Below are 15,044 nucleotides of genomic sequence, written 5' to 3'. Positions count from 1 at the left end.
TCCATTCACGTTTTTCTACTGTCCTTCCCCTTTTCCTTCATCGAGCACCTAGAGTGCATTGTTCTCCTCCTTCATTTTCTGATTTATTTAGTAAGAGTTATCACCATTGGAAGCATACAATTCCAATTTTCTGTCCAGAGACATCCAATTCAGCAAATAGATGAACATGTATAGAGATGGGAATAAGAAATTAAGGAGTTGGAATTAAAATAAGGGAAAATTGTAAGAGACTTGGATACATGCATGAGGAATCGTAGGTGCTCTGCTTATCCATTATCATTCCCTTCACCTGATCCCACTCCTCACATTCTTGTGCTTCTTAGTCCTCTACCAATCCTCCCAAGATCCTTCCAGAAAAGGTAATTTTGCATTGTAAATCGATTGAAGCAGTAGAAGGCGGTGTTGGCGGCTGGAATCCTGGTGGCAGCAGCAGATGGCGGCTGTAGTGGTGGCCAGAGGTTGCTCCGGTTGCCTTTCTTGCTTCCTTCTTTCTTCTGCTCAGCGGGGATGACGAGAGGGAAGAGCGATGGATGATGTCAGATGGTAGATGGTCAGAGTAGGGGTGTTCCAATAGTCACTGCGGTGGCGGTGGTGAAGTGGGTTTTGCCAATGGTGGGTGGCAGCTCTGCTGCCCGGTTATTTTGGCATTCGGCGGTTCACGACGAGAAGGAAGGGGAAGGCTGCAATGTTGATGGCAGTAGAGGTGGGTTAATATGGTCCTTTATTATTTTGGCGGAGAGAGAGAGAGGGGGGGGACCCCTTGCATATTAAATATTATTTATTTATTTATTTAAAAAAAAGTAATTGAATACCTCATAAATGGTCCCTATGTAGTGAAATGACAAAAATGCCTCTCACTTAACGGCTAAATGGTAACGGAGTTAGCCGAAAGGACCAAATGTTAAAAGTTTTGAAACCACAGGGACGATCCGTGAGATTTTTGTAAATTAGGGACCAAACTTGATATTTTCGAAAACCACAGGGACCATTTTTGAAGTTTTGTCTTAAAAATAATCATAAAAATGACCATCATAAATGCGAGTTTACCTTTCTATAACTAAAATTTGAGCTATTTACATAAATAACTATCACCCGGAATGGGTCCATATTTCGAACTATCTTTATATTCCTTAAAAGTATTTTTGCTAACAGAAAAAGTTATAATGGATTTTAAAATAAGTGTTTCGAACATCCTACCTAATAAATGAAAATAATTTTACCACATGTCATTCTCTCATCATTATGCCACATGTCATGTTGTCATAATTTTGAGATATTTATTTTCCACTTGTCATTTAATTTATTTTTCATTTTTTAATATATCATTAATTTAGTTTCTATAAATTAAACATACCATAATAACTATGTTAGTTTCAAATTTTAAATTTCGAATTTAAAATTTCAATTTTAATTTTAAATAAATTTACAATTGAAACCTTCGTATTTAACATTTTGTTATAATTAACACATTTAATACACGGGTCTGACAACTAAACACATAATTTTAATATAATTTTTTCATGTTTTTTTTTCATAATTTTACTTATTCCAAATTTCAAATTCAAATAAACTTTCCGTTTAATCATTTGTATTTAACATTTTGTTTTAATCAACCCGTATAATATACGGGTATCACAACTAGTAAATAATAAAATATTATGAAATTCAAAAAACATTTCCATATTCCGATTGAACATCCCAAACTAAGGATTGAGAATTATCCGCGGAACTTCAGCAGTGCGAGGTGAGTTTACTCCTGGTTTGAACAGGTCGAAGGCACCAATAACGGTCGTGTAGTTTGTATGTTCTTGATAGGAAGACGGAGTGTGGGCGGGGCCTGTATCTCATTATTACCTGATTATAGATATCAGTCAGATTGTTGGATTGTTATACTTGTTGTTTGTGTGATACTTGTATGTGTTGTTAGGAATGTGAGTGTGGGCGAGACCCGTATCTCATCATTAGCCGAGTGTGGGCGGGGCCCGTATCTCATCATTAGCCGAGTGTGGGCGGGACTCGTATCTCATAGAGTGTGGACGAGGCCCGTATCTCATCATTAGCTGAGTGTGGCGGGGCCCGTATCTCATAGCATTATTTGAGTATGTATATAGGACTGATTGATAGATTTAGTTATACTTGTTGTTTGTGTGATACTTGTATGTATGTTTAGTAGCTGAGTGTGGGCGGGGCTCGTATCTCATAGTTAGTCGAGTGTGGGCGGGGCCCGTATCTCGTAGTTAGTCGAGTGTGGGCGGGGCCCGTATCTCGTAGTCAGCAGAGTGTGGGCGGGGACCGTATCTCCTAGACAGCGGAGTGTGGGCAGGGCCCGTATCTCCTAGTTAGCCGATTATGGGTGGGGCTCGTATCTCCTAGTAGCATGATTATTTGTATGGTATATGGTAGTTTGGGGAGACTCACTAAGCTTCGTGCTTACAGTTTTCAGTTTTGGTTTCAGGTACTTCCGGTAGCAAAGGGAAGAGCTCGGGACGACTGCAGTGCACACACCATGATTTTAGTCTGGGATGTTTTTACTCTGATATGTTTGACAGATGTTTATGATGTTTTGAGAAACAATGACTTATGATTTTTATGTGATGATTTGATAATTATGGCTCTTTAATAAAATAAAAAAATGAAATTTTTGGTTATGATTTTTAGGATGTTTAAAATTTAGTAAAGCACACATCCTTTTTATGAAGAATTTTTATAAATTATAATTATGTGGTAATCAGATGGGTCCACCCACTCACCCTAAAAGATAACACTTACCCTTTATCAATGATCTTGATGGGCTCTCTTCCTCATATCCTCGTTGTCGTCGGCCTCTCTGCCATCTCTACCGGAAACACTTCTTTAAACAGATAGATCCCACACACAAGCCTTCCACCTCCAGTTAATCTATCCCCTCCCCCTTCAACTCGTCGACACCTTTATTTTCCAACATCCTTGGTGGGTGCAAAATCACCGCCACCAGCATCCACTAATGTACGCCGCCTATGCCACCCTTCTGTGTTAGGAAGATTAGCAACAGGTTGTCCTTTAAAACCCTTTTACCCCAATCCGAAAAATGATTTCTTAGAGATGGGTTTTATGAACGCTCATATCCGAATCTCACTTCCGGTGAAACCACCTTCTAGTCCTATCATCATCTACCTTGCCGGAAAAGACTATAGTCAGCTCACCCACCACTCGACTCTTTTCCTTCTCTATTACATATGACCAATCTAAGTAATTTGGACGACCGCTAGAAGTAATTCACACGAATCCGACCACAAATCCAAACAGCAAAACACCACCTGAAGCGCCACCTAAAGCTTGTTCGATTTGATGACCAGCAAAATTGACCACCTGAAGGTCTGTTCGATCTGCAAATTGTTCGATTTGTAAATTGTTTACTAGCTATGGAGGCTAAGGTCAAGTCGTAGATGGAGGTTCGTTTGTTTGTATATCGGTTTGCCTAGGTTTGTCTTTATTTAATCGATTTTCATATGAGATTTATTTGGGATTTTCGCATCTGGATTGTATCTGTATTTTTCGCCAGAGGGATTTTGGTGTTTTGATTTGAGTTTGAGCTGCAAATTTGATTTTGGATTTAGATTTAAGTAACAGGTTCGATTTAAATTTCATGTTTGATTTTGGATTTGAATTTGAATTGCAGATTAGATTTTTGTTTTGGATTTGTATTGCACGTTCGATTTTAGATGTATTTCAGATTTATGGTTGAATATTAGGTAGTTTGTGTTGAGTTTATGGTGTATCGGATATCTGGTTGAAGATGGTGACCGAAGCTGGTTCTGGAAAACTGGGTAATTTCGTTCATTTGCAAGAAAGGAAGAAGTTTAAGGTGGGGTGGGCAAACAATTCTTAATAATTTATTTTATTTAATAATTGTTGAGATAAAAAAAAGAATTAGGAAATAAAAAAATATATATCATTAAGGGCAAAATAGTCTTTTTACGTATGGTAGGGACCCAACGTGCAACAAACATATATAGTAGAGACCATCCGGGTTAAAAAATAAGTTAGAGACCAAAGACGCATTTTACTCCAAACCACAGGGACCGTTCGTGTAATTTACTAAAAAGTTAAAGAAAACATAACAAAAACGATAGTAACCTCAAATATATCTGAACACAAATAATGATTGAAATTAACCGTAATAATTTGCATACAATAATCAATAATACAACACTATGACAAAGAAACCACTAACTTATTTACATACTAAACAAAATAAACATTCTTGGCATCACGATAGAGCATATTTAACTTGCAATACTTTGCCCGTTCCAAAAAAAATGAACTCGGAAATTAACATCAATCAGCTGATGTTGATAGAAAGCATAACATATTACTAAGAAACTAAATTGCTCTTCAAATTTGATGATAAAAATTCTCAAAATTTAGCATAACAAACGTAATAAGCTTATTCAGCACAAAGCTTTTAGTTTTTAGGAAAAAGTTTTGTTCAACAGTTGGATTAAGTAACTTTTAGAGTTTTTAGTTTTGGATTTTATGTAATTTTATATATTTAAAAGCTAACAACTACTTTTGTTAAACACTTATGTATAAGTAAAAATTATAATTTTCAGCTACGCTACGAACTAATTTTGACAAACATACCCTAAAAGCTTAAAACTTTAGTGACACCGACTAACTTCATTCGCCCTCATAAGTGATAAGTGATAACCAATAAGATGTCAACCAAAAACTTCTTTACATCAATACCAACTGGTTACCGTTAGTTTGATTTCAACAATAATTGGTATTTGGTTTCATTGTATGATGGTCGATTCAAGCTCTTGATGCAAAGAGATCATGTGCACGTGTGGGAGATATATATGATAGCGAAGTGTAACAAGTAGCATGATGAGATGATATAATTTCATTATTTGATTGAGGAGATGATATAATTTCATTAGTTGATTGACGTAGAAAGAACACCAAACATGTACTCCAGTTGGATTTCTTGTATTTGGGTATCTTGAATGCATAGTTATTGTCATATCATTCAATGTGGACCTCGGGGCCCGAGAACTAATGGGAGTTTGGAGGAATTGGTTGATTAATTAAAAGAAAGATGCAGTAAGGCCCACCCTATAGCATTCGACGTACTTTTTGGTAAATATGATATGTATTCTCTACTCACTTAAAGACTTAACACTTTTTTCTTGAGAAAATGACAAAAATAGCCAATTATCCTAATCATTTTGCGGAAAATAGCCAAAAAAATCGAATTTGCAAAAATGGCCTTCAAAATCGCAGATGGGAATGGTCCATCTGCGATTTGACTTTTCCATCTGCGAATGTATAAGTACCTAAAGCACAGTTGTTCTTTAGGTACTTGTACATTCGCAGATGGAAAAGTCCATCTGCGATTTTCACTATACACCTGCGATTTTTCGCAGGAAATTCTATAAAAGGATTTTTTTTTTCCTCATTTTTCACTCTTCAATATAGAAAAATTCTCTCTCTCGGGGATTCCTTTTGACGATTTCTTGAAGAAAATGGACGATTACTTCAACAATCCCGAAAATATGGTTAGATTTTAACTCTTTTTATGTTTATTATTTTATTATTTATTGTATTAGTTAGTGTAAAAAAAAGAAATTATATTGTTTGTGATAGGGTAATTTTGTTGTATTTGATAGTTTTAATATTTATTATTACTAAACTTGAAGTTGAAATGCTATTTTGTTAGTGGTTGTATAAATGTACAAATAGAGACTGCGTAGAATGTGCATCTAGTAGTTGTACATTTAGTCAAATGGTTAGAATATGCTTATTTTTTTAAGTTAGTATTTAAATAAATTGTTAGAATAATGTTTACAATATGTTTGGTTAGTGGTTTACAATATGTTAGGTTAGAATATGTTATTTTATATAATTTGAAACTTAAAAATTGTTTGTATATTTCTCGTATAAGTTGAAAATTTGTTAGTTTAGTTGTCGTTTTAGTTGAAAAATAGTTTGTTCTTGTTTATATGGTTAGAAAATGTTATTTGATATATTAGAAAGATAAAAATTGTTTGTATATTTGTCGTATTACTTGGAAAATTGTTTATATAGTTACCGTTTAAGTTGAAAAATTGTTATAGCATGTTATTGTTTTTTAGCGTAAATATATAAATTATTTATTAAATATTTGTATTTGCATTGTTATTATGTTATTATTGCATTTAATAATAAAATATTTTAAAATGAAATAGTTGTTTAGTTTTCTAATATGTTATTGTGTTTTTTGCAGCATAATTCTAATTATTTCGATGTGAAAGCTATTGTAAACTTAAAGGGATCGGGGTGTAACATATGGGAAGTGTTAGATGGTGTGAGACGTGAAATATTTAGAGATACAGTATTTGGTTATTTGTTGGACGTCCCTTGTTTACAAGGGGACGGATTGTTGTTCCACAAAATGTTCCTTCATCAGATACGGCCGGACGCTGTTTTATCTCCAGATGGAATAAAACGGTTATATTTTAGAGTAGCCGATACGAAATTGGTATATGGGCCGGAAGAGTTTTGTTTGATAACCGGGTTGAAATTTGCGGAGTATCCAAAAAACATCGGGAAAAAAGTGTCAGAAAAAATAGTTAGTACTAAAAAAAGATGTTTATTGCGTGAGCGGCTATTTCCGAACCATACAAATAGTTCGGTGAAAATCGGTGACCTGAAAATGTTTATTTTAAATCAACCATTCTTAGAAGTTGACAATGCCGATGCAGTTAGAGTATGTTTGATTTACATTTTATGTGAAGGTTTTTTGGGAAAAGAAATAAATGATCGCGTGCCACAAGATTGGTTTTTTTTTGCTGAGAATTTGGATGTTTGGAACAAGTATTTTTTCTTTACTTTGATACTTTTATATTATTAATGTTAAGTTATATTATAACTAAATTTTTTTTGTTTTGTTAGTTTCGCTTGGGGTAGCTATTTATGGGATTTTACGTATGATGACCTTGAGGATACATGAAACAAGATAAATAAATATTTATCACTTCCTGAGCGTCGTCAAACTTTAAAATACACTGTCTCAGGATTTACGGCTCCAATTAGGGTATAAAAATTTGCTTATATTTAAATGGTTTTATTGTTATGATAGTTTTTTAAATTTTAACTTTTATTTGTTTGCTTGTCGATGATTAGGTTGCAAAATTGTTGAAGAACATGTGTGTACATCAACAAATTTATTCACTTGGAAAAGTCCATCAGAATTTTTAATTGCTTTTGCTCTTAGTAACCAAGAACAATTTTTCGAAACACACACAACTTCATACCTTGATTTGGTGGATCTACTTGTCCTCGTCTGAAAACCTTCTCGAAGACATTTTTTACCAATACACCGCTTTAAAAGTTCTTTGTTCTTAAATATACTCTCACATTCAATCTTTTGAAGATTCATGTCTACCATCTGTGTTGGGATATCTTCATTAATATCAACTGGGCATGCTGGTACAGGGGGCATACCGTAAAAAAGGTTATCGGGAAACTTAGCTTTAACTTCATCACCCAACTCATCTCTATCTGAATTGATTTGTAGGTCGATTATATCTAAACGTACATCAGCAACATCAACATAATCCCCGTAAACATGCTTTTTTTCATTTTTTTGACTCGAATTTTTTTTCTCTTTACTTTTATCTACCACACGCCTATTCATAACTTTAACTTCTTGTTCGTCAACATCATCACAACGACCACGCACATCATTAAGATATGTACCAACATCATCATCACCAACATACTTGTAATTCTCAGGATCCACATAGTTAATAGGTGAATAACTAACATTAACATTTTCAGCAACACTGTGAAACTGAGGTACACTAGGAGTATTGAAAGTACCTATCGGATCGTTGCTCCCTTTATAGCTGCATAAATTACCAACCGACTGATTTCCACTGTGACCACCCTCATTAACCTCATCTACTTCATCAACCACCACAAACACTTTCACAGCCCTTCCTCCACTACATTTGATTACATTTATCAACATTCTAATATCCATGTCTTCAACTATAGCTATATAATAATTTAATTCAGGATGATGGAAACGAAGACTAATTCTATATTTGTCTAACAAACCAATTTTGCTTCTCACCAAAGATACAAAATCACTATAACTAATATACTCAGAAAATATCAAAGCAAATTCAAAAATACCTCCCTGTGGACATACGTATTCCAGATTTGTTTCAATAACTTCCCATCTCCAACCGGTTACAAGACAAACCAAATATTCAATCATTTTTTTAGAGAGATTTTAGAGAAATTTCCTAAACAAATAACAACTAAACTGATAATTTTCTACAAAAGTTTATATATAGTAACATTATTTCGTAGTCAAACCAATTGATTTCATAGTCAAATTAAAAAAAATTTTAAAGAAAACGCAAATTCGCAGATGGAATACAGAGAAAATCGCATATGGACACAGTCCATCTGCGATTTTAACCTTGAAATTCCCTATATATACAAAAAAAAAATCAATCCACCTGCGAATGTACAAGTGGCTAAAGCACACTTGTGCTTTAGCCCCTTGTACATTCGCAGATGGAATGTGCAAATCGCAGATGGACCATTCCCATCTGCGATTTTCATGGCCATTTTTGCAAATTCGATTTTTTTTGGCTATTTTCCGCAAAGTGATTAGGATAATTGGCGGGCCCCGGCGCAGTCACAGTCTGCGCCGAAGAGGTCCAAGACTGATGATACTAGGACTGGAGGACAGTCGGTCCGCACTTGTGGGAAGTGCAGGAAGGCTCACTTGGAGGTTTTTCGATCAGGGAGAGGGTGCCACAAATATGGCAAACAGGGCCACATTGCTAGGGATTGTAGGCAGTAGACTCCAGCTCCTGGGGTCATTATGAAAGCCCAGTGTCCCTTACTAGCCGCCAAGCCGATGCAGGTGATGAGTTTTGAGCATACTAACACTCCTAAGGTGTTCATGCAACCCTAAATACCTTGGATCTATTTTTTCACTATTATACATGCAAACTTGAAGTTTCCAAGGTATTACCCTAACTAGCATATAAAACTTTGATACATAGTGAATAAAACAAGTTAGGAAACATACCTTTTGTTGTGGTTGATTGATTGGAGCTTTAAGAGCCTAGCACCAATAATGTGAATGCCTCAAGTGGAATCACAAATCACCACCAACACTTGGAAACTTTGGAAGAGAACTCTCTAGCTCACAAAATCGGCATCTCCTTGTTAACTCACTAGGGTGCCTTTTTCTTGAACCAAAGGGCTTCTTATATATTGTGCACATTAGGGTTACACCATGTAACTCATGACTTTCCACATCCCTCATGATCCATGGGTTTTAACCTCCATGGAGCACCCATGGGTCACCACATGGGTTAAGCCCATCATAAGGAATTATGGATCACTAGCCCACTTTATAAGAATGAATGATTTACACAATCAATCCCTATATATTTAATTAGTCTCTTTTGACCACTAAATTAATTCCAAATTAACTATTGATCAATACTAATTAAATAACATGATTTCATATTAATATATTATAACTAATAATATATTAATAAATCATACATATCCTCTTCTCAAAGTCCAAATTGTTCCGGTGAAGTGCAACCCAAATGGACCATGCTAAATTGGGTCAAGTACATACCAAATATAGTTATGGACTTAGACACCTTATTCAACAGTCTCCCACTTGGATAAGTGTAATAACTATAATTGCAAGTACGACTTCAGGATCCGACCATCAATCGTAGCTCTTAAAACGAGTTGAAGTAAAATGCGCCATTTTAGACAAGTGATCATATAATCCTCTGTTATCAAGATATCAGCCGGACAAATACACGGAACAACGTCATACTTATTGTCCAACAGTTTGTTTCCCGATTTCTGATTTGCTTGACATAGAACTTAATCGAACACATCAATTAAGTTATGACTGGGCCCGATACATAAGTCAAAGCAAAATTATCGAGGGGCCCAAGATATTGCTTTTAATCCTCTAAGGACTAAATGGAACAGATAAACTTCGACTCATATGCTTGTACTAACTATTCTCCAAATCATACACAACGACACGTTTTATAACATCGAGTTACCGATGCGTTTTCGTACTATCAATGTACGACCAACTCATAGTCAACAACTCATATATCTAGGTTTGAATACTTATATGATATTATCGTCTCATGATCACTCGAGATAAATTCCATGAAGTGATACAAGTGAGCGTGGGTTTAATCCAATAATCAGAACTTATGAGCACTCATGAATGTCATAGCAATGTCTAACCATTTCAGACAATCTACAAGCCAAATTCGTGACAGTCTTGATTCAATACCTACTTCCAAAGTATGACCGACTCTGGACAATTTGAATAATCTTATTATTCTGGAAGTCAAAACATGCAAAATTGAAACAATAGTAAATAATTGACACAAGATAGTAACTTTACTCATAAATAAACAACAACTTCTATTTAATCATCAAATTTCAATTACATTTTATCTATTACAAGTTTCATAAATAACTATCTAATTATTAAAACTAATATCGTCCTTCAGCTCGATGCTCCTCGCATGCTGCAAATGTTTAACCCTATTCAGTCCCTTCGTGAGGGGATCTGCCGGGTTCTCTTCTGACGATACCCTCTTTGCTACGAGGAGTCCTTCTTCTATCTTGTGTCTTATGAAACGATATTTTCTGTCAATGTGTCTGGATCTGCTATGATCCCTTGGTTCCTTGGCTAAGGCAACCGCATTGTTGCTGTCACAGAAAATCTCCATTGGCTCCTTTATAGCTGGTACAACTCCAAGGTCTCCAATGAAGTTCTTTAGCCATATCGCCTCCTTCGCCGCTTCGCTCGCTGCTATGTACTCTGATTCGCACGTTGAATCAGCTACAGTCTCCTGCTTGGAACTTTTCCAAGTTACTGTTGTAACATCCATATTTCCAGGTACCATATTTAAATTGTTTATTTTGAGTTATGAGGAGGGACTCGACGAGTTGACGCCTAGACTCGTCGAGTAGGATGGCGATTTGCTGACTGGATTAATGAACGGACTCGACGAGTCGATGGGTGGACTCGACGAGTCCGCGCTGTGGGTGGAAACCCTAAATCCTCGGGCATGTGCCCTATTTAAGGGACCTTATGGCCCTCATTTGCGGCTACCAGTCCAGAAAGAGAAACCCTAGTGAGCTTGAGCGTGTGGTGTGAGGAGAAGAGCTATTTTAATCCTTGTTGGTGTGGTTTTTGCAAAGAAGACGAGGATTCCAGCAAAAGAAGGTCAAGGGGGTTGCTATTCTGTGGTTTCAAGCAAGGAAACTCCATCTTTGAGGTATTAAATCGAACCCTTCTTCTGTTTTGGTGTAGAACCCTTGAATATAGGGTTTTCTCTATTCTTTATTGGCTTGGATATGATGCTTATGATGTCCCTTTGAGTGTTAAACTCTGGATCTGGACCTTGAGAGGTCCAGAGAGCCCCAACCTCCCTGCTTTATGTTATTCCATTAGAGATATGAGCCTAGGTTGCCATTTTAGAGGCTATTTCACCAAAGGAAGCATATTGAACGTTGCATGAGTGTAAAGGTCGGACCTTTACGTGATTATTGAGTATGGTAAGGTCAGATCTATAGGTTAGAGAAACAGATCTGACCTCAGAAGGTCATTTGAGTGTTGCCATGGAAGGAACTCGCCCGTGATTCATGACCAGTGGTAACCTGTCGAGTGAAAGGTTAACTCGACGAGTCGAGTGAAGATCTATGAGGATTCGGAAGCCGCCTGGACTCGCCGAGTCACACGAGTGCACTCGACGAGTCTGGTCAAAGTTTGACCGTTGACTTGAGTTGACTTCAGTTGACCTTAGGGTTTTGGTCAAGCTGGTTCTAGAGAGAGATCTGGGAGGGGTAGAATGGTCTTCTACCCACTGCTTAGAAATGAGGACAAGAGAAAGTATTGATTAGGGATGTTATTATGATAGGAGGAGGCTAGGTCGGGTTATCGAGCACGAGAGGTTATCCGACATCGTACAAGGTGAGTCTTCTCACTATACTTTACCTAGAGTGGTAATATGTGTAACCGGAAGGTCTTATGTGCTATGAGGAGTATGTTATGTATGCTGTTATTTAATATGTATGTGCTATGTTATGTTATGAGTAGTATGTTATGGACCGGAAGGTTATTATGATATGGACCGGAAGGTCATTATGATATGGACCGGAAGGTCATTATGGGTAGGACCGGAAGGTCTACCAGGATTGTGGGACGGAAGTCCCCTGAGACACATTGACCGGAAGGTCTTGTAGAGCTATAGCCTTGAGTGGCGTATGTGCGTATGTGGTATTTTGGGGAACTCACTAAGCATTTATGCTTACAGTGTTTGTGTGATGTGTTTCAGGTACCAGTGAGGATCGCGGGAAGGCGCCGGCATGATCTGTACACACTGATGGGATTTATGTATTAGAGATCTTGGGATTTGTTTTATTATGATGACATGTGATACAATGGATTCTTATGATATCTTATGAATGAAATTATGTTTTAAAAATGAAAAATTGTTTTGAAAATTTACGTTGTTACAACTGCTCCTCCATTCAGGGTAAATACTCAGCCCGACTGAGAGCATAAATTATCTCTGTCGGTCTGAAAACTGGCGTCACTATACCATGTCACTCTCAAGTCATCACTCCCACCGAGGACAAGAACCCAACCCTTAGTCCTTCGCAGGTACTTGAGAATATTTTTTACCGCAGTCCAGTGAGTCTTACCAGGGTTTCCCTGATATCTGCTGACCATGCTCAAAGCAAAGGCCACATCATGGCGAGTACAAGTCATAGCATACATGATCGAGCCAACAACGGAAGCATATGGTAATCGACTCATCTCAGCTATCTCAGCCTCTGTACTCGGACTCTGAGTCTTACTCAGTCTGGCATTGTGTTGGATCGGTAAGTCACCTTTCTTGGAATTCTCCATGTTGAACCTCTTCAACACCTTGTCCAAGTAGGTACTTTGACTAAGGTGATGTTTGTTTTTTCTGAGGCAATATGTCTGCAGTCTGCGGACCATATCTGTAGACCTCTGCAGTAGAAGATGTGGACCAAACGTCTGCAGTCTTAAAAAATAAGATTGTTTGTTTTTTTAATATCTGCGGGCTACTAAAATAAACTGATTTTACTAAACTTCAAAGTGAATTTTTAATATTTTTATAACTTTGTTATAAATAATTAACAAATGTAGATCAACTTTTATGTATTATTGTATAAAAAATAAAAATAAAAATGGTATGAATTGACGTATATATTTGATAAAAAAACCAACAACTTTGGTTGCAAAGTTATAACTAAACATTATAATTAGGGATCAAAGAATTTGATACATAAATGGATGGAAATAAACTTCGATTTTTTCAATTAAATCCATTAAAAACGTACCCTAAATATTTTCGCGAGAAATTGACGATACTGTATTAAATAATGTTTTACAAAATTTGGCAAAAAAATATAAGAATATATATTATGATTTTTTTTCATATTTATATAAACAACTTCAACGACTATTATTGTAATAAATATTTATTTATAAATTTGTCAAAAAAATCATGTATGTATCGTCGAACGTTTTTTTTTTAAGTTTTGTAATTTTTTTTTTAAAATTGTTTATCATTAATAAAGTTGGAAAAAATATAAATTAAAAAAAAAACTTAAAAAAATTAAAGATATATGTGTTTTTTAGGCTAGAAGATGTCTGAAGATGTTAGAAGATTCTGGTCCACATCTACGCCAAGAAGAGGGCGCGCAGACATTTTTAGGTCTGCAATCTTCAAAAAAACAAACAATCTGCGATGGCTAATGTCTGCGCGTGGTCTGCGCGGCGCAGACAGAAGAGGCCACGCAGATCTTCAAACAAAAAACAAACACCACCTAAGTCCAATTAGTCTCTTACTCCTGTCTCTCAATATCCTTATCCCTTGGATATAGGCAGCTTCTCCAAGGTCCTTCATAGCGAAACACTTCCCAAGCCAGGATTTCACCTCCTGCAAGGTTGGGATGTCATTTCCTATGAGTAGTATGTCATCCACATACAATACCAAAAAGCTAACTATACTCCCACTAGCTCTGACATATACACGGGACTCATCCTCACTTCTCGAAAAGCCAAACTCTTTGACTTTCTCATCGAAACAAAGATTCCATCTACGAGATGCTTGTTTCAATCCATAAATGGATTTCTCAAGCTTACACACTCTATTAGGGTACTTAGCATCGACAAAACCCTCTGGATGACTCATGTAAACATCCTCAGCCAACTTCCCATTAAGGAAAGACGTTTTGACATCCATTTGCCATATTTCATAGTCATGAAATGCAACAATGGCTAGCATAACCCTAATAGACTTAATCTTCGCCACTGGTGAGAAGGTCTCATCATAGTCAACTCCCGGAGTTTGAGTAAATCCCTTCGCAACCAGTCGTGCCTTATAAGTGTGTACCTTCCCATCCATGTCGGTCTTCTTGTTGAAGATCCATTTGCACCCGACTGTCTTACGACCCGTTACATTGTCAACCAAGTTCCAAACTTGATTGTCATACATGGACTGAATCTCGCTGTCCATAGCCTCTTTCCACTTTGCAGACTCGGGGCCTGCCATGGCTTCCTTGTAAGTGTTAGGTTCATCCAAATTTACCAGTGTACTATCACTGATAAATGTATCACCTTCTGTAGTAATATGGAAACCATAAAACTCAGGTGTATTTCTAACTCTACTGGAACGCCTCAGAGGTACGGACTCGTCAATCGGGTCGACAGGAGTTTCCTCCTCAGGTTGATCGCTAGTGTTTGAGGTTCCTTCACCACTTGACTCTTGAAGTTCTTCAAGGTCAATTTGCCTCTCACTGTCCCCTTGGAATATAAGTTCCCTCTCACGAAAAACCCCTCTCCTTGCAACGAAGACAACATTGTCACTCGGTCTGTAGAAGAGATAACCAAATGACTTTTGCGGGTAGCCGATGAAAATACACCGCTCACTTCGAGGTTCAAGCTTGTCGTGAGTCTC

Source organism: Lactuca virosa, chromosome 9 (genome assembly GCF_052849685.1).
Source record: "Lactuca virosa cultivar CGN04683 chromosome 9, Lactuca_virosa_CGN04683_v6, whole genome shotgun sequence".
In the NCBI taxonomy this organism is placed as follows: domain Eukaryota; kingdom Viridiplantae; phylum Streptophyta; class Magnoliopsida; order Asterales; family Asteraceae; genus Lactuca; species Lactuca virosa.
The sequence above is the reverse complement of the archived record's forward strand: the minus strand, read 5'-3'. Positions refer to the sequence as shown.